Genomic DNA, 20,041 nt, shown 5'->3' with positions numbered 1-20,041 from the left:
ATATATATATATATATATACAGTAAAGGAAATAAGTATTTGATCCCTTGCTGATTTTGTAAGTTTGCCCACTGTCAAAGACATGAACAGTCTAGAATTTTTAGGCTAGGTTAATTTTACCAGTGAGAGAGAGATTATATAAAAAAAAAAAACAGAAAATCACATTGTCAAAATGATATATATTTATTTGCATTGTGCACAGAGAAATAAGTATTTGATCCCTTTGGCAAACAAGACTTAAAGAGGCTCTGTCACCAGATTTTGCAACCCCTATCTGCTATTGCAGCAGATCGGCGCTGCAATGTAGATTACAGTAACGTTTTTATTTAAAAAAAACGAGCATTTTTGGCCAAGTTATGACCATTTTCGTATTTATGCAAATGAGGCTTGCAAAAGTACAACTGGGCGTGTTGAAAAGTAAAAGTACAACTGGGCGTGTATTATGTGCGTACATCGGGGCGTGTTTACTACTTTTACTAGCTGGGCGCTCTGATGAGAAGTATCATCCACTTCTCTTCAGAACGCCCAGCTTCTGGCAGTGCAGTCACAGCCGTGTTCTTGAGAGATCACGCTGTGACGTCACTCACAGGTCCTGCATCGTGTCAGACGAGCGAGGACACCGGCACCAGAGGCTACAGATGATTCTGCAGCAGCATCGGCGTTTGCAGGTAAGTCGATGTAGCTACTTACCTGCAAACGCTGATGCTGCTGCAGAATCAACTGTAGCCTCTGGTGCCGACACGATGCAGGACCTGTGAGTGACGTCACAGATCTGCACTGCCAGAAGCTGGGCGTTCTGAAGAGAAGTGGATGATACTTCTCTTCTCAACGCCCAGCTAGTAAAAGTAGTAAACACGCCCCGATGTACGCACATAATACACGCCCAGTTGTACTTTTACTTCTCAACACGCCCAGTTGTACTTTTGCAAGCCTCATTTGCATAAATACGAAAATGGTCATAACTTGGCCAAAAATGCTCGTTTTTTAAAAATAAAAACGTTACTGTAATCTACATTGCAGCGCCTATCTGCTGCAATAGCAGATAGAGTTTGCAAAATCTGGTGACAGAGCCTCTTTAATACTTGGTGGCAAAACCCTTGTTGGCAAGCACAGCAGTCAGACGTTTTTTGTAGTTGATGATGAGGTTTGCACACATGTTAGATGGAATTTTGGCCCACTCCTCTTTGCAGATCATCTGTAAATCATTAAGATTTCGAGGCTGTCGCTTGGCAACTCGGATCTTCAGCTCCCTCCATAAGTTGGGATTAAGGTCTGGAGACTAGCTAGGCAACTCCATGACCTTAATGTGCTTCTTTTTGAGCCACTCCTTTGTTGCCTTGGCTGTATGTTTCGGGTAATTGTCGTGCTGGAAGACCCAGCCACGAGCCATTTTTAATGTCCTGGTGGAGGGAAGGAGGTTGTCACTCAGGATTTGACGATACATGGCTCCATCCATTCTCCCATTGATGCGGTGAAGTAGTCCTGTGCCCTTAGCAGAGAAACACCCCCAAAACATAATGTTTCCACCTCCATGCTTTACAGTGGGGACGGTGTTTTTTGGGTCATAGGCAGCATTTCTCTTCCTCCAAAAACGGCGAGTTGAGTTAATGCCAAAGAGCTACATTTTTGTCTCATCTGACCACAGCACCTTCTCCCAATCACTCTCAGAATCATCCAGATGTTCATTTGCAAACTTCAGACGGGCCTGTACATGTGCCTTCTTGAGCAGGGGGACCTTGCGGGCACTGCAGGATTTTAATCCATTACGGCGTAATTTGTTACCAATGGTTTTCTTGGTGACTGTGGTCCCAGCTGCCTTGAGATCATTAACAAGTTCCCCCCGTGTAGTTTTTGCCTGAGCTCTCACCTTCCTCAGGATCAAGGATACCCCACGAGGTGAGATTTTGCATGGAGCCCCAGATCGATGTCGATTGACAGTCATTTTGTATGTCTTCCATTTTCTTACTATTGCACCAACAGTTGTCTCCTTCTCACCCAGCGTCTTACTTATGGTTTTGTAGCCCATTCCAGCATTGTGCAGGTCTATTGTCTTGTCCCTGACATCCTTAGAAAGCTCTTTGGTCTTGCCCATGTTGTAGAGGTTAGAGTCAGACTGATTAATTGAGTCTGTGGACAGGAGTCTTTTATACAGGTGACCATGTAAGACAGCTGTCATTAATGCAGGCACCAAGTTGATTTGGAGCGTGTAACTGGTCTGGAGGAGGCTGAACTCTTAATGGTTGGTAGGGGATCAAATACTTATTTCTCTGTGCACAATGCAAATAAATATATATAATTTTGACTATGTGATTTTCTTTTTTTTTTTTTTATATATAATCTATCTCTCACTGGTAAAATTAACCTAGCCTAAAAATTCTAGACTGTTCATGACTTTGACAGTGGGCAAACTTACAAAATCAGCAAGGGATCAAATACTTATTTCCTCCACTGTATATATATATATATATATATATATATATATATATACACACACACACACACACACACACACACAAAATATATATTATATATAGACATATATTTGAAATTTGTTAATATTAAAAATTAATAATTAGGGATGTTATATATACGTATACACACATATACTTATATAAATCTCTTCATATATTTTACACATCTGTAAATTGTAAATACATTTATTCATTGTTAGGGTTGTTCATAAATGTATTATTTATTAGGGTTGTCATAATTTACGAGTAGGGAAGAGGGGGGAGGTAATCCTCCAGTTCACCATTGGTTGTGTCTGGGGACAGACAGCGCCCGGATTCCCGCACGGCCAGCGGTAAACAACAGGAAAAAAGTAGAGCCAAGATCCAGCGCTGAGTGTAAGTAAAAAGGAACTCCTGTTCCAATTTTATTGATATAACAAGATAAAATGAACTAAATAGGATCGTTCTGTAGTGTAGCAGAGTACAGAGTTGAGTGATGGGTAAAGGATCAGAATGAGCCCTGTTCAATGTGCTTACGCGTTTCTGACACGACTTGTGTCATTCATGGCATGCTCATTTTATCTTGTTATATCAATAAAATCGGAACAGGAGTTCCTTTTTACTTACACTCAGCGCTGGATCTTGGCTCTACTTTTTTTCTGGTCATAATTTAGTTGTAATTGAATTAATTACATATATATCTATAATGTGGTATAGATATACGCACACGTAATACATACATATATATATATATATATATATATGTATATATATATATATATATATATATATATATATATATATATATATATGTATATGTAATGATGGGGATAAGGAAACAGACAAGTCAGCCCTAATCTACGCACCACTCAGTCCCTGCCTACTTGCAACGACCCGCCCTAGGCGACAGGGTACAACTGGGCGACGGTCCCTACGCTCAATAAGTGCACGACAGACAAACAGACAAGGGTACACAGAAGCAAGGGAAAAGGGGCAGTTGCCCACGGCAACACCGTGAGCAACTAGAGTGGTGAACGAGCCGAGTCAAACCAGGAGTGTACGAAGTACCAAACGCAGAGCAGGAGAGTAGTGAACAAGCCGAGTCAAACCAGGAGTGTACGAAGTACCAAACGCAGAGCAGGAGAGTAGCCAGTAAGCCAGGGTCAATATGAAGCAGGGACAAATAGTTCAAGAAGCTGCAGCAGGGCCAGGAAACCACACGAGAAGAATCACAAGCAAGGAGGAACAGGAAAGGCAGGTATAAATAGACCGAGCGCGGGAGCTAGCTCCGTCTGGCCAGGCTGTGATAGGCTCTCTCACTCCTAAGCCTGCCATCCTGAGTGGTGGAAGATGGAGTCAGTCTCACCGACATAGAAGCAGGTGCAGACTGATTACCTATGGGCGTAGATACAGAAGCTGTGCCTGGCAGATCCTTAACAGTACCCCCCTTTTATGAGGGGCCACCGGACCCTTTCTAGATGGACCTGGTTTATTGGGGAAACGAAGGTGGAACCTCCTGACCAATACCCCAGCGTGAACATCCCGGGCGGGTACCCAAGTCCTCTCCTCAGGCCCGTATCCTCTCCAATGGACCAGGTACTGGAGGGAGCCTTGGACCATCTTGCTGTCCATAATCTTGGCCACCTCGAATTCTACCCCCTCAGGGGTGAGAACGGGGACAGGAGGTTTCCTCAAGGGAGCCAAGGACGGGGAGCAGCGTTTAAGGAGGGAGGCATGAAACAAGTCGTGTACTCGAAAAGATGGGGGCAACTCCAGTCAGAAGGAGACAGGATTGAGGACTTCAATGACCTTGTACGGCCCTATAAACCGGGGAGCAAACTTCTTGGACTGGACTTTAAGGCGCAAATTCTTTGACGATAGCCACACCAGATCCCCGACCACAAACAAGGGGTTAGCAGAACGTCTTCTATCTGCCTGAGTTTTTTGTATGTTCTGGGACGCCTCTAGGTTCTTCTGAACCTGGGCCCAGACTGTGCACAGTCCCTGATGAACGACATTTACCTTGGGATTGTTGGAACTACCAGGTGAAACGGAGGAGAACCGTGGATTAAACCCAAAATTACAGAAAAAGGGGGAGACCCCCCGACGAGTTACTGACCCGGTTATTAAGGGAAAATTCGGCGAGGGGAATGAATGAGACCCAATCATATTGACAGTCAGAGATAAAACACCTTAAATATTGTTCTAGAGACTGATTAGTCCTCTCAGTTTGGCCATTAGTTTCAGGATGGAAGGCAGAGGAGAAGGACAGATCAATCTCCAACTTTTTACAGAATGCTCTCCAAAACAAAGAAACAAATTGTACCCCTCTGTCAGAAACAATATTGACAGGGACCCCATGGAGACGCAGGATGTGTTTGACAAACAAGGTAGCTAACGTCTTAGCATTGGGTAGTTTTTTGAGGGGCACAAAGTGGCACATCTTACTGAAGCGGTCTACTACAACCCACACCACCGACTTGCCTTGAGATGGAGGCAAATCGGTGATAAAATCCATGGAGATATGGGTCCAAGGTCTCTGGGGAATGGGCAAAGAACGTAGTAAGCCCGCTGGTCAGGACCTGGGAGTCTTGGACCTAGCACAAATCTCACAAGCGGCGACGTAGGCCTTAACGTTTTTAGGCAACCCAGGCCACCAATAGTTTCTGGCAATGAGGTGCTTGGTACCCAGGATGCCTAGATGACCAGATAGTGCGGAGTCATGATTTTCCCTAAGTACCCTTAGCCGGAATTGCAGGGGAACAAACAGCTTGTTCTCTGGAAGGATCCCGGGAGCTGACCCTTGATCTGCAGCAATTTCAGAAACTAAATCAGAATCAATAGAGGAAATGATTATACCTGGAGGCAAAATACAAGCAGGATCTTCCTCCGAAGGAGGGCTGGCCATGAAGCTACGCGACAGTGCATCAGCCTTAATATTTTTAGACCCAGCCCTATAGGTAACCAAAAAATTGAATCTGGTAAAAAATAACGCCCATCGAGCTTGTCTCGGGTTTAGCCTCCGGGCAGATTCTAGGAAAACCAGATTCTTGTGGTCGGTAAGAACCGTTACCTGGTGCCTAGCCCCCTCCAGGAAGTGGCGCCACTCTTCAAATGCCCATTTAATGGCTAAGAGTTCGCGGTTGCCAATATCATAGTTACTCTCAGTGGGCGAAAACTTCCTGGAGAAGTAGGCACAGGGACTGAGATGGGTGAGGGACTCGGTACCCTGGGACAAGGCAGCCCCCACTCTTACCTTGGACGCGTCAACCTCCACGATAAATGTCTCCATTTGGTTGGGCTGAACCAACACCGGGGCTGAGAAAAAGCACTTCATAAGGACCTCAAAAGCCTGGACAGCCTCAGGAGGCCAGCGGAGGAGATCAGCACCCTTGCGAGTGAGATCCGTAAGAGGCTTAGCAATGACCGAGAAGTTAGCAATAAATCTCCTGTAATAATTAGCGAACCCCAAGAAGCACTGTAACGCCTTCAGGGAGGCCAGTTGGACCCATTCCGCCACAGCCTGGACCTTGGCGGGGTCCATGCGGAATTCATGAGGAGTGAAGATTTGACCCAAAAATGGTATCTCCTGCACCCCAAACACACAATTTTCGGTCTTCGCAAACAGTTTGTTTTCCCGAGGGACCTGGAGGACCTTCCTGACATGCTCAATGTGGGAGGACCAGTCCTTGGAAAACACAAGTATATTATCAAGGTACACTACATGAAATACCCCCAGGTAATTTCTTAAATTCTCATTTATGAAAATCTGGAAGACCGCGGGAGCATTACACAACCCAAAGGGCATGACAAGGTATTCAAAATGACCTTCGGGCGTGTTAAACGCAGTCTTCCACTCATCCCCCTCTTTGATGCGGATAAGGTTATAAGCCCCCCGTAGATCAAACTTAGAGAACCATTGAGCCCCCTGAACCTGATTAAAGAGATCAGGAATCAAAGGAAGGGGATACTGGTTCCTTACTGTGACCTTATTCAAGTTACGGTAGTCAATGCATGGCCTAAGACCACCATCCTTCTTCCCTACGAAGAAGAAGCCAGCACCTACCGGAGAAGTAGAGGGGCGAATGTAACCCTTGGCCAGGCATTCCTGGATATACTCTCTCATGGCTTCACGTTCGGGACAAGAGAGATTAAATATTCTACCCTTAGGGAGCTTAGCTCCTGGTCCCATTTCGATAGCGCAATCGTATTCTCTATGAGGAGGTAACACTTCGGAGGCCTCCTTAGAGAAAACATCAGCGAAGTCCTGAACAAACTCAGGTAGCGTGTTCACCTCCTCAGGGGGAGAAATAGAATTAACAGAAAAACATGATGTCACGCATTCATTACCCCATTTGGTAAGATCCCCAGTATTCCAGTCAAACGTGGGATTATGCAACTGCAACCAGGGAAGGCCTAAAACCAAATCGGACGATAATCCCTGCATCAACAGTACAGAGCACTGCTCCAAATGCATGGAGCCAACAAGGAGTTCAAAAACAGGGGTATGCTGTGTAAAATAACCATTAGCAAGAGGAGTGGAGTCGATACCCACTACCGGGACAGGTTTAGGCAAATCAATCAAAGGCATAGCTACAGACATAGCAAATTCCACAGACATGATATTAGCAGACGACCCTGAATCCACAAAGGCACTGCCGGTAGCAGACCTACCACCAAAAGAGACCTGAAAGGAAAGCAAGATTTTATTACGTTTTTCATATTTACAGGAAATACCTGTGCGCCCAAGTGACCTCCCCGATGATCACTTAGGCGCGGAAGTTTTCCGGCTGCTTATTCTTACACCTTGGACAGTTGTTCACTTGATGCTTGTCATCCCCACAGTAGAAGCAGAGACCATTCTTCCTGCGGAACTCTCTACGTTGTTGGGGGGACACGGAGGCCCCGAGTTGTATAGGTACCTCCGAGTCTTCCGTGGAAGAACGAAGCAACGGAACCTCGGGATGCATCATGTGGGAGTCAGAGGAGAAAACACTAAAACGTTCACGTTGTCGTTCCCTGAGACGTCGGTCAAGTCGTACCGCTAAAGCCATAACCTGGTCTAGGGAGTCAGAAAAAGGATAGCTAACTAGCAGGTCTTTCAGGGCGTTCGACATACCCAACCTAAACTGGCACCTTAAGGCAGGGTCATTCCACCGAGAAGCTACGCACCACTTCCTAAAGTCAGAGCAATACTCCTCCACAGGTCTCTTACCGTGACGTAAGGTCACCAGCTGACTCTCGGCAAAGGCAGTCCTGTCAGTCTCGTCAAAAATGAGTCCGAGAGCAGAAAAGAAAAGATCAACGGAGGAAAGTTCAGGGGCGTCAGAAGCCAAGGAGAAGGCCCATTCTTGGGGCCCTTCCTGGAGCCGGGACATAATTATACCCACCCGCTGACTCTCAGAACCTGAGGAGTGGGGCTTTAAGCGAAAATAGAGCTTACAACTCTCCCGAAAGGAGAGAAAAGTCTTCCGGTCCCCTGAGAACCGGTCAGGCAACTTGAGGTGGGGTTCAAGAGGTGAGGAGAGGGGCACTACCATGGTAGCGTCAGGCTGGTTGACCCTCTGAGCCAGGGCTTGGACCTGTAAGGAGAGACCCTGCATTTGCTGAGCCAGGGTCTCAAGGGGGTCCATAGTAGTGTGAGGGACCAGGGTAGACTAGGTAAAAGGGGTTGTGATTATGTAATGATGGGGGTAAGGAAACAGACAAGTGAGCCCTAATCTACCCGCCACTCAGTCCCTGCCTACTTGCAACGACCCGCCCTAGGCGACGGGGTACAACTGGGCGACGGTCCCTACGCTCAATAAGTGCACAACAGACAAACAGACAAGGGTACACAGAAGCAAGGGAAAAGGGGCAGTTGCCCACGGCAACACCGTGAGCAACAAGAGTGGTGAACGAGCCGAGTCAAACCAGGAGTGTACGAAGTACCAAACGCAGAGCAGGAGAGTAGTGAACAAGCCGAGTCAAACCAGGAGTGTACGAAGTACCAAACGCAGAGCAGGAAAATAGTCAGTAAGCCAGGGTCAGTATGAAGCAGGGTCAAATAGTTCAAGAAGCTGCAGCAGGGCCAGGAAACCACACAAGAAGAATCACAAGCAAGGAGGAACAGGAAAGGCAGGTATAAATAGACAGAGGGCGGGAGCTAGCTCCGTCTGGCCAGGCTGTGATAGGCTCTCCCACTCCTAAGCCTGCCATTACATATGGGCGTAGATACAGAAGCTGTGCCTGGCAGATCCTTAACAGTATATATATATATAAATACAAACATTCATATAAATTATTAATTTTAATAATTCTACATATCAAATAATTTATTGTTAGGATCATTCATAAAGTTATTATTAGTCGTTCAACAATTGATTAGTTGTAAAGATTCAATTGATTATATATGTATACGTAATATATACATATACACTCACATTTAGGCTGGGTTCACACGACCTATTTTCAGACGTAAACGAGGCGTATGCCTCGTCTAACGTCTGAAAATAAGGCTACAATACGTCGGCAAACATCTGCCCATTCATTTGAATGGGTTTGCCGACGTACTGTGCAGACAACCTGTCATTTACGCGTCGTCGTTTGACAGCTGTCAAACGACGACGCGTAAAAATACAGCCTCGGCAAAAGAAGTGCAGGACACTTCTTTCAGACGTAATTTGAGCCGTACTTCATTGAACTCAATGAAGCACAGCTCAAGATTTACGGATGTCAGAGAAGCCTCGCAAAATGCGAGGAGGAGCAATTACGGCTGAAACGTGGCAGCTGTTTTCTCCCGTAAACAGTCTGTCATTTCAGCTGTAAAAGCCAGCTACCGTGTGCACATACCCTTAGATAAAATAATTTATTCCTATATTTTATAGTTCTATTAATTCTAGATACTAATTGATTAATTGTTAGGGTCGTTTATAAATTTATTGATTAGTGGACATTTTCTTTGTTACTTTTATTAAAATTGTTCCAAAAAATAAGCACGCAAGCTATATACCGCTGAAGAGGCATTTGCTCTCTTGGATTCTGATAGTGAATAGGGTCACTTTTGGGGGGTTTCCGCTGTTTTGGTCCCTCCAAATGCGACATGGCACCAGAACCCATTATAGCAAAATTTGAGCTCCAAAAGCCAAATGGCGCTCCTTCCTTTCTGAGGGCTGTAAAATTTTCAAACAGCAGTTTATGACCACATATGGGGAATTGCCGTAATCAGGATGAATTTCTTTACAAATGTTGGGGTGCTTTTTCTCCTTTATTGCTTGCAAAAATTAAAAATGTCTATGCTTCTTCAGAAGCAATGTAGATTTTCATTTTCACAGACTAATTCCAAGAAATTCAGCAAAAAATCTGTGGGGTTAAAATGCTCACTATACAACTAGATAAATTCATTGAGGGGTGTAGTTTCCAAAATTGGGTCACTTTTTGGGGGTTTCCACTGTTTAGGCACCACAAGACCTCTTCAAACCAGACATGGAGCCTAAAATATATTGTATTAAAAAGGAGGCTTCAAAATCCACTAGGTGCTCCTTTGCTTCTGAGGCCAGTGTTTCAGTCTAGTAGCACACTAGGGCCACATGTCGGATATTTCTAAATACTGCATAATCTGGGCAATAAATATTGAGTTGCGTTTCTCATGTCAAACCTTCTGTGTTACAGAAATTTTTCTATTACAAATGAATTTCTGCAAAAAAAATGACATTTGTAAATTACACCTCTACATTGCTTTAATTCCTGTGAAACACCCAAAGGGTTAAGAAACTTTCTTAATGCGGTTTTCAATACTTTGAGGGGTGAGGTTTTTAAAATGGGGTGATTTATTGGGACTTTCTAATATATAAGACCCTCAAAACCACTTCAGAAATGAACTGGTCCATGAAAATTAGGTTTTGGAAATTTCTTGAAAATGTAAGAAATTGTTGCTAAAGTTCTAAACCTTGCAACGTCCTAGAAAAATAAACGGACATTCAAAAAAACTATGCAAACATAAAGTAGACATATGGGAAATGTTAACTAGTAACTATTGTGTGTGGTATTAATATCTCTTTTGCAAGCAGATACATTCAAATTTAGAAAAATGCAATTTTTTGCATATTTTCTCAAAATTTTGGTGTTTTTCACAAATAAATACTGCATTTATCGACCAAATTTTTTCACAGACGTAAAGTACAATATGTCACAAAAAAACAATCTCAGAATCGCTTGGATAGGTAAAAGCATTCCAGAGTTATTACCACATAAACTAACACATGTCAGATTTGAAAAAATCGCCTGCGTCCACAAGGCCAAAATAGGCTGTGTCCTGAAGGGATTAAAATTAATTGTTTTTTAAGATAATAAATGACTGCTGTGGCCATTAAAATCCAACTCTTTTTCGGTGTCTGCTTTATTAAAAGGTAAGGGGCATATATGGGTACACGACTCGACTTATTTGAGTCATGTATATACCGCACAGATCCATATATAGCAGCAGTGAATATACCTCACATATAAATATATACCAGCAATGATTATACCGCAGATACGTGTATACCAGCAGTGAATATACAGCACAGATACATATATACCAGCAGTGAATATATCGCACATATAAATATATACCAGCAGTGAATGTTATCAGCCACAGTCCACCCTTCTCCCCCTCCTCTCATCCAATAAGATGTGGAGGCTGGGGAGAGGTGCAGAGTTGCAAACCAGCCCTACTGACTCGTTAGATGCGCTTGCTGTATCGTGGTCCGCAGGGGCGTGCACTTCGCCCGGAGGCGAAGCCTAATAGGATTGCTTTCAGTGAATAACTGACAGCTCTAATACACTCCACTATGTAGGTAGTACAGTGTATAAGAATAGTGATCAGGGCTTTATTCCTTCAAGTCCCCTAGTGGGACAAAAAAAAAGTTGAAAGAAAGTTAATGAAAATGTTGTAATACAGTAAAAAAAATAAAAGTTTAGAGTTAAAAAAAACAATAACTGCTTTTTATTATAGTAAAAAACTGAAAACATTAAAAAAAAGTATACATAATTGGTATCACCGTGTCCATAACGACCCAAATTATAAAAAATATCACATTATTTTCCCCGCACAGTGAACACCGCAAAATAATAAAATAAAAAAACATTCCAGAATCGCTGTTTTTTGGTCACCACCCCTCCAAATACAGAATAAAAGTGATCAAAATGTTGCATGTACTCCAAAATTGTACCAATTAAAACTATAGCCCGTCCCGCAAAAAACAAACCCTCCCACAGCTTTTTTGACGGAAAAATAAAAACAATTTAAAAAATGATCACCACAAATTATTTTATTGTGCAAACGCTGTAAAATATAAAAAAATATATATACATATAGTATCGACGTAATCGTTTAGACCCGCAGAATAAAGTAAATTTCTTATTTACAGCGCACGGGGAATGCCGTAAAAAAAAAAGAATACAAAAAAAATTGGCAGAATTGCTGGTTTTGGTCTCCTTGCTTGCCAAAAAATGGAATATAAAAGTGATAAAAAAATCGCATGTACCCCAAAATAGTACCAATGAAAACAACAGATTGCCCCGCAACAAATAATCCCTCACACAGCTCCAATGGAGAAAAAATAAAAAAGTTCTGGCTTTCAGAATATGGCAACACAAAATGTGCAGAGCGTTCCAAAACGTGGATAAGATTGTGCATCATTTATTAGTGCGACACTGGCCACACATCTGTGGATTATTATTTATTTACAGCATTATTATAGACTCTTATTATGCCCTGATGTGATCCGCACAGATTACATATGCCCCCACATTATAAAATTAAATGCCAGTAAAACCTCAAACAGTACTACTACAAAGAAAAATCTGTGCTCCAAAAGCCAAATGGGGCTCCCTCCTTTCTCAACCCTGCAGCGTGGCCAAACAGCAGTTAATGTCCACATATATGGCATCGCCATACCCGGGAGAACCCACTTAACAATTTATGAGATAGTTTTCTGCAGTGGCACAAACTGGGCACCACATATTTGACACTAAAATGGCATATCAGAGGAAAATTACAATTTTCACTCAGCACCATCCGCTGAGCGTTCATTTCTAATAAAAGAACAAACTCTGTGGGGTCAAAATGCTCATTACACCCCTTAAAAATTGCCTTATGGGGTGCAGTTTCCAAAATAGAGGTCACTACTTCGGGGTTTATTTTACTATTTGATCACAGAGCCCTGCAATTGTGGGTCGATGCTGCAAAAATCACCAAAATAGGGCTCAAATGCGCATTCTGCTCTTTCACTCCTAAGCCCAGTCAAATGTGCATGCAAATGATAAATGCGTTGTTAGGTGTAGTTTCCAAAATGGAATCACTTCTCAGGGGTTTCTACTGTACTGGTTTCTTAGGGGCACTGCAAATGCGACATGGCGCTCATCACTAATCCAGCAAAATCTGCCCTCTAAAAGCCAAATGGCGCTCCTTCTATTTTGAGCTCTGCCATGTGCCCACACAGCAGTTTAGGGCCACACATGGGGTATTGCCATACTCTGGAGAAATTGAGTAACAATTTGTCTATGTTTTTTTCCTATTACACCTCGTGAAAATAAAAAATTGGGAGCTAAAACTACATATTTTTTTAAAAATAATACCTTTTTAATTTTCACTGCCTAATTTTAATAAAATCTTTGAAACACCTGTGGGGTCAAAATTCTCACTACACCCCCAGATGAATGCCCTTAGAGGTGTAGTTTCCAAAATGGAGTCACTTCTCAGGGTTTTCTACTGTACTGGTACCTCAGAGGCTCTACAAATGCGACATGGTGCCTAAAAACCAATCAAGCAATGTCTGCATGCCAAGTAGTGCTCCTGCCATTCTAAGCCCTGTTGTGTGTCCAAACAGAAGTTTATGACCACATATGGGATATTGCCGTACTCGGGAGAAATTGCTTTAGAAATGTTGGGGAGCTTTTTCTCCTTTATTATTAAAATATTTTTTTTTTTACATTTTAGTGAAAACATTTAGATTTTCATTTTCACTGCCTAATTCCAATAAATTCAGCAAAAAACAGTGAGGTCTAAATACTCACTATACCACTAGATAAATTCCTTAATGGGTGTAGTTTCCCAAATGGGGTCACTTTTGGGGGGGTTCCTCTGTTTTGGTCCCTCCAGGGCGTTGCAAACACGACAAGCCTTGAAGAAGAATGGAAGATGATGGTATTGTTGGGAGAGGAGTAGTTTATATAGTCTGAAGATGGCATCTGTAGGGGACACACGAAGTCAGTAAGCGGCCGATGAAGGGGGGCTTGGCGATTAGTAACACTATAAAAATGTATAAAAATTCGGAGTATTCAAACATGTGGCATGGTGAGAGCGCATCAGTTGGGAAGATGGTGGCTAATGGGAGTAGAGAGGAATTGAAAAGGACCTGAGTAAAATACATGGGATTGGTGGATGACCTGCCTAGGAAGGAGAGACGAGTCCCAGCAGCAGGAAAGGCTGGGTTGTCAGCAACCGGGGTCAATGGGCCCAGTGAGTCAATGAGTGAAGCTCCCACGCCAGAAGATCGTAATGCCAGGAGAGTGTGGGAAACAAAAATGAGGCTTGAGTCGGTCTGTTCCCAGACAGGGTCCACGGCAGGGTAGATAGGGTACGAGTGCATAGTTGTTGGGCTAAAAAAAAACACATTTTTGAATTGTGATTATGAAAAAAGTCAAGAACACGAGCATGAGTCGACGCAAGCTATTAGAGACGACAGTTCGGCAAACCAACCCCACCTGCATCTCTGGATCTAGAAAGAATTGTCCTACCCAGGCAGGGACAACCTGTTGGCCATATGAAAGATCCAAAGCATTGCTGTATACGTAACCAATAAGAGGATGGGATGGAGATAGGGATGGTCGGCAGGAGGTACAGCAATCTGGGGAGGAGTGACATTTTTTATAATATTAATACAGCTAAACCAGGAGCATTCCTTTTTATGCCAGGAAGTAAGATCTGAGCGAAATTTGGCTAGTAGGCAAATAAAGTTATTGGTAAACAGTTGTGAGTGGCCATTACTTATACGTGCATCCAAATATGTTATACCCCTAGTGGACCAGGAGAAGGGGAAATTACTTTTGAGAAGTGATACAGTCGATGATAGAAGGGACACATTTTAAGTCTCAGACTTGGAGAAGTTGATCTTGAAGTTGGACCATGTGCCAAAATGGGACAGCTCGGACATCAACGGGGGAAGAGATATATGTGGGTTCGTAAGATAAACCAATAAGTCATCAGCAAATGCAGAACACTTATATTCTGTCCCACCTATGAGAATACCCTTAATATCTGGGCTGTTCTGAATGGATGCCATGAGATGCTCCATGACGAGGACATACAACAATGGGGATAGGGAACATCCCTGCCTGGTGCCATTATGAATAGTGAAAGGCGCAGAGAGGGAGCCATTTATTTTAAATTGGGCGGATGGAGAATGATAGAGGGCCATAATTTTACTAATAAGGGAAGGGCCTAGTCCTATGTGTTGAAGAATTTGGTAGAGGGCAGGCCAGGATATTCTGTCAAATGCCTTCTTGGCATCTAGAGACAGGATCATGAGAGGAATGCATTGAGTCTGGGCATGATAAATGATATCTAAAGTTTTAAGGGTATTGTCTTGTGCCTCCCGACCGGGCATGAATCCCACTTGATCTGGGTTAACCAGAGTAGGGAGGTGTTTATTCAATCTGTTAGCAAGCAATTTGGCATATATTTTGAGGTCCACGTTGAGTAAGGACATGGGACGATAACTGGAACGAAGTTGTGGATCTTTGCCCGGTTTAGGTATAGCAGTGACATGGGCCAAAGTGGAGCTAGGTGGGAACAGGACTTCAGGGGAAATAGAATGAAAGGCTTTGAGCAGAAGTGGCATCAAACAGTCAACTAATGTTTTATAAAATTTGGCAGTGTAACGATCTGGTCCAGGGCTCATTCCCCCGGGGAGGTCCATTATAATTGCAAGGTTCTCCGGAGAGGAGAAATCCATATCCATCTCCTCGGCTATCTCCCTGGACAAAGGCGTGAAGGGAGAGGTGAAAGAGTCCCGGCCCGGGGAGTGTGAGTGGGTGGGGGGACGAAGGTTATAGAGGTCACAATAAAATTTATGAAAGCAATCCGCTATCTCGGGTGTCGTATGGACAACATGGCCAGATGACGATTTAATGTTTGGTATATGAGACTGGGAATCTGAGCCTTTAGATCTCTGGCTAACATGCGTCCGCTTTTGTTACCAAATTCGTAAAACCTGCTATGACAGATTTGGAGGGCACGCTTTTCAGCCGAGTCTAACATGTCGGGCATCTTGCCGGGCACTCTGTAACTCCCGTAATAGCAGAAGAGATAGTGCACGCTTGTGAGCCAGTTCAAGGGAACTAATTTTTTGAAGAGCAATTTTAAGGGAATGGGCCCTTTCTCATTTAAGGCGAGCTCTATGTTTTATGGTTATGTTTCTATGTTACACCTTGGAATACACATTTAAGGGCCTCCCACTGCATTATAGGAGATGTGGTATCATGGGCGTGATCATATGTGAAATACTCAACCATTTGTAGCAGGACTCATTAAGTTTCCAGGACCAGGGGCCTTTAGTGAGAAAATAAAGGTGTAGGGTACAATATACAGGGGCATGATCTGACCATAGGATATTGCCAATGGACATGGAAGCAACCCAGGGAAGGGCATGATGCTGAAGGAGGATGTAGTTCAAGCGTAGGTAGTTGCCATGTGTATGAGAGTAAAAGCTATAATCTTTGTCAGAGACTGCAACAAAATTGATGACCTGGTGAGTGAGGGATTTGGGAAGAGCTTTGGCAACTCCACAAGATCTAGAAAGTGGATTGTTATTGAAATACCAGTGTGTGTAAAATTTATGTTTAATGGTAGGGGAATGATTTTCCTGAAAGCGTGCAATGTGTACCTGATACTAGTGAAGGTGGTGCAGAATTTGCGCTCTCTTTTCAGGAGTATTCAGCCCCCACTCCCAGTAATCTAATGATCTTTTTAATAAGTATATAATTAAGATATGAAGTAGGTCCCTACCTACACAGAGTACATTTTATGGGCTTAGGCCCAAGAGAGAGGGGTGAGTCTCCTGTTGTACAGATATAATGTTTAGTTTAGGCACTAATCCAAATAAGTTGTAACAGTTGGGCCCACACAATTTTATCAAACTGTTAAGAAGCAGTAAAAAAAGAAATATTGTGCACTAGATTTATATAGTGACTAAATTATATGGTCACTTAGTGCCCAAACAACCCCACCATATAACACACAAAAAACCTGCCAAACAAAACCCAAAGTATACCCACAAATTTCCCAAATTATATCACTATGCTTAGTGCCCATATATTACCCACATTTAGAGCCTCATGTTACCATGACTACTAGTCTAGCTTCTGGGCAGTTCTGGTTTTAGTTGTTGAGCCTATTCCACTCCTCTGTCTTTTTTCCTATAGGATTGAAGGGTGAAGTATTTAAATCTGGGTTGGTTCTGTTTATTTGCACTTTTTGGAAATGGACCTCGGCTTGTCTCTGGATTACCCTTTGCTTACTGATTTGGACTTTCAGCTTCCGGCTGGTTTTGACCTCTGCAATCCCGGATATCCACTAGCTTTGTGATTTGAACTTTCTGTTAACCCTCGGGCTGTCTGGTTATCTGCTCTGGTATTGCCTGCATTGCACCTCTTATCCAATACCGAACTCTGTTAAAACAACCTGGGTTCAATGCTGCAGAGACCAACCTGCCTTGTGGTGGGCTCGGGCGAAAACCATAGAGTAGCCTTAGATTTTATTTATCAGAGTTGAGACGGGATTTGGGGTTGCATATTTATTTGCACGCTAATTCCTGACAGTCTCCAGCAGCCTTTGGGGAATCACTCACCTAGCAATTCCATAAACTTCCACCATGGGAATTGCTTAACTGGTGTTTCCATACCACCTACATACCGTCACAAAGTTTTTAAATATTACCGCCAAACATAGACCAAATACTACATTGCAATACTGAAATTATATACCGTAGGATGTCAAAATAATAATAATGCACAAATCAATCTATACAAAGTTGGACATAAACATACACACTCTCACACTTGGTAACCTTTCTTCAATAAGTTGATGAGGTTGTTGCTAGTTGTTAATACTCTAAGTGCCCTCTGGGTTTTTGGTAATCCATATCTGACCAACTCCAATTTTAATGTTTTTTCTCAGTGAAATATGCAACACATTAGCCTTTAAACTTTGCAAATGATCTATTGTATCCTTCATTTCTAAACAGCGATTACCCTTCGAATACTCAATCTTCTATATTACAGGTTTTAAACAAACCTTTGCTCCCCACTACCTTTATTATTAAACAAAATTTAAATAAATGTACTGCAATCACTATAATAGTTTTGGAATTTCGAATAGAAGAGAGCGTGGGGTTTCTTTAAATAAACATTAGCCGTAAAATGGACTTGATTGATTCCTGAAAGGCCGATTTTATTGCTGCCTAAATTATTTCGAATCAATATGAGGCATTAACTGAACTTGTTAAGCATTAGAAATGAATTAAAGCCCTAAGAGCTATATTTTTTTTGTGTTGAATAATTATGTATTGTCCTAAAAGATAATGGGTTGCTTGCTAGGCATTAACATTGGAAGAATATTATTCTCTAAACATAATGCAATGCAACTATTTTTCATTCTTTAGCATCTTGTCCTTATGGAAATGTACAAGTTAAGAATGTCCACTTTTAAATTAATTCATCTTGCTATGTCTATGTAGCAAATCTATTCCACACCACTTTTCATTAGGAATTAGAAAATACTGGCTCTTATTTACCTTTGTTAATTATTTTCATTCTTGATAATGAAAGATCTAAGGGTCAAATCTGCCTTCACTAAGATTTGCTACATGACATTGACATTTCTGACAATTGGAGCTCAATATCTGACTAGAAGTACACATAATACAAAATAATACATACTGACACAGTGGCAGCAAAGGCTTCATTCACATCTGCTTCAGGGTGTCGTTCTGATGTTCCGTTGGAGCTTCCCGTCAGAACGGGACCCAGACTGAAAAAAATGGAAACCATAGGTTTCCGTTTGCTTCACCATCGATTTCAATAATGACTGATCCGGTGCCAATGGTTTCCGTTTGTCTTAATTGTGGAAGGGTTCCGTCGTCTTGACTGAATCAATAGCGCAGTCGACTACAGTATTGATTCCGTTAAAACGACGGAATCCTTGCTCAACTAAGACAAACGGAAACTATTGGCACCGGATCCGTCACCATTGAAATCAATGGTGATGCAAACGGAAACCTAAAGGTGTAAAGACTAGACTGATGCATGTCTTTTCTTTTGCATCCACTCCTGTGTTAGGCTAAAAAAGTGTAAAGTTACACTGCGTACCTGCCCCGGTGGACGCGGTGAAATCCGGACGAAAAACTGCACCAGAATGTAGTGAAGTTTTTCATCCCAGGAGACCGCTGCAGCCTGTGATTGATTGCAGCGGCGATCACATCAGATAATACATCATCCCAGGTGGCCGACCCTCTGACATCATCCAGGTCTGCTTCCTGGGATGACGTTTTATCTCATGTGACTGCCGCTACATTTAGCAGTATTTACGCAACGTGTGAACAGACCCTTAAAGTTATCATCCATCTAAAAGACTGGGGCAGTTGCAGATGAATGCTACTTTACAAAAACCTCTGTGTCATTCAAGCCAATAAGTTAAGGGATTAATTTAAGACACTACCTTGAGAAATAAGCTTTGTTCTTTAACAACAATGTATTATTGAATATTGCATTTAAAGGATACGTAACCCTTTGCAACCATTTTTTTATTATTCCAATGCATCTGAAATAAGATATATAGTAACATTACACATAGACTTCATTAAAAATGTCCTACCATTTTGTGTCTACTGCTCTTATGTGGCTCCATAGTAACAGACAACAAACAAACTCTATGTAAACTGACCCTTCAATCATATTCCCTTCCATCAGTCCCCTACATCTTGCAAGCCATCCAAATACATATTGGCAAGAAGCTAAGGGATGGAAGGTAATATGGGGATCCAACGACCTCCCTTCTCCTCCATTATATTGGGGGTCTATAGATTACACCAAAGATTATTTATTCAAGGTTTCAACCTCCTCACAATCTTCACCCACTATTGCCTCTTTCACACTCGTCTTCATATCACTTCTCACATACAGATATACACTGCCGCCTTTCTTATTTGTCCTGTCTTTTCGAAACAGTGTAAAACCCTGTAGATTTACAGCCCAGTCATGTGAAGAGTAGAGCCAAGTTTCAGCAACATCAACTATATCGACATGTTCCTCTATTACCAAGGCCTCAAGCCCCCACATTTGTCTTGCTAGACTTCAGGCATTTGTGAATATACAGTCTAAGTTGCCTTCCAATTTCTCACATTTAGTATAAGAAATGTGATTATTTGAGATTTTGTGGGCACCCTCATCTTCAAAGTTGTTTTGTAACAAATGGATCTCTTTATCCTGTTGCCTTATCCTTCCCCCACAGTCCATTTCTTTACCAACCAATATGGTCTTGATAGGGAAAAATTAAGAATTTAAACTTTTTAC

This window comes from Rhinoderma darwinii, chromosome 6, assembly GCF_050947455.1.
Source record: "Rhinoderma darwinii isolate aRhiDar2 chromosome 6, aRhiDar2.hap1, whole genome shotgun sequence".
NCBI classification, from domain to species: Eukaryota; Metazoa; Chordata; class Amphibia; order Anura; family Rhinodermatidae; genus Rhinoderma; species Rhinoderma darwinii.
This window is presented reverse-complemented; position numbering follows the sequence as displayed.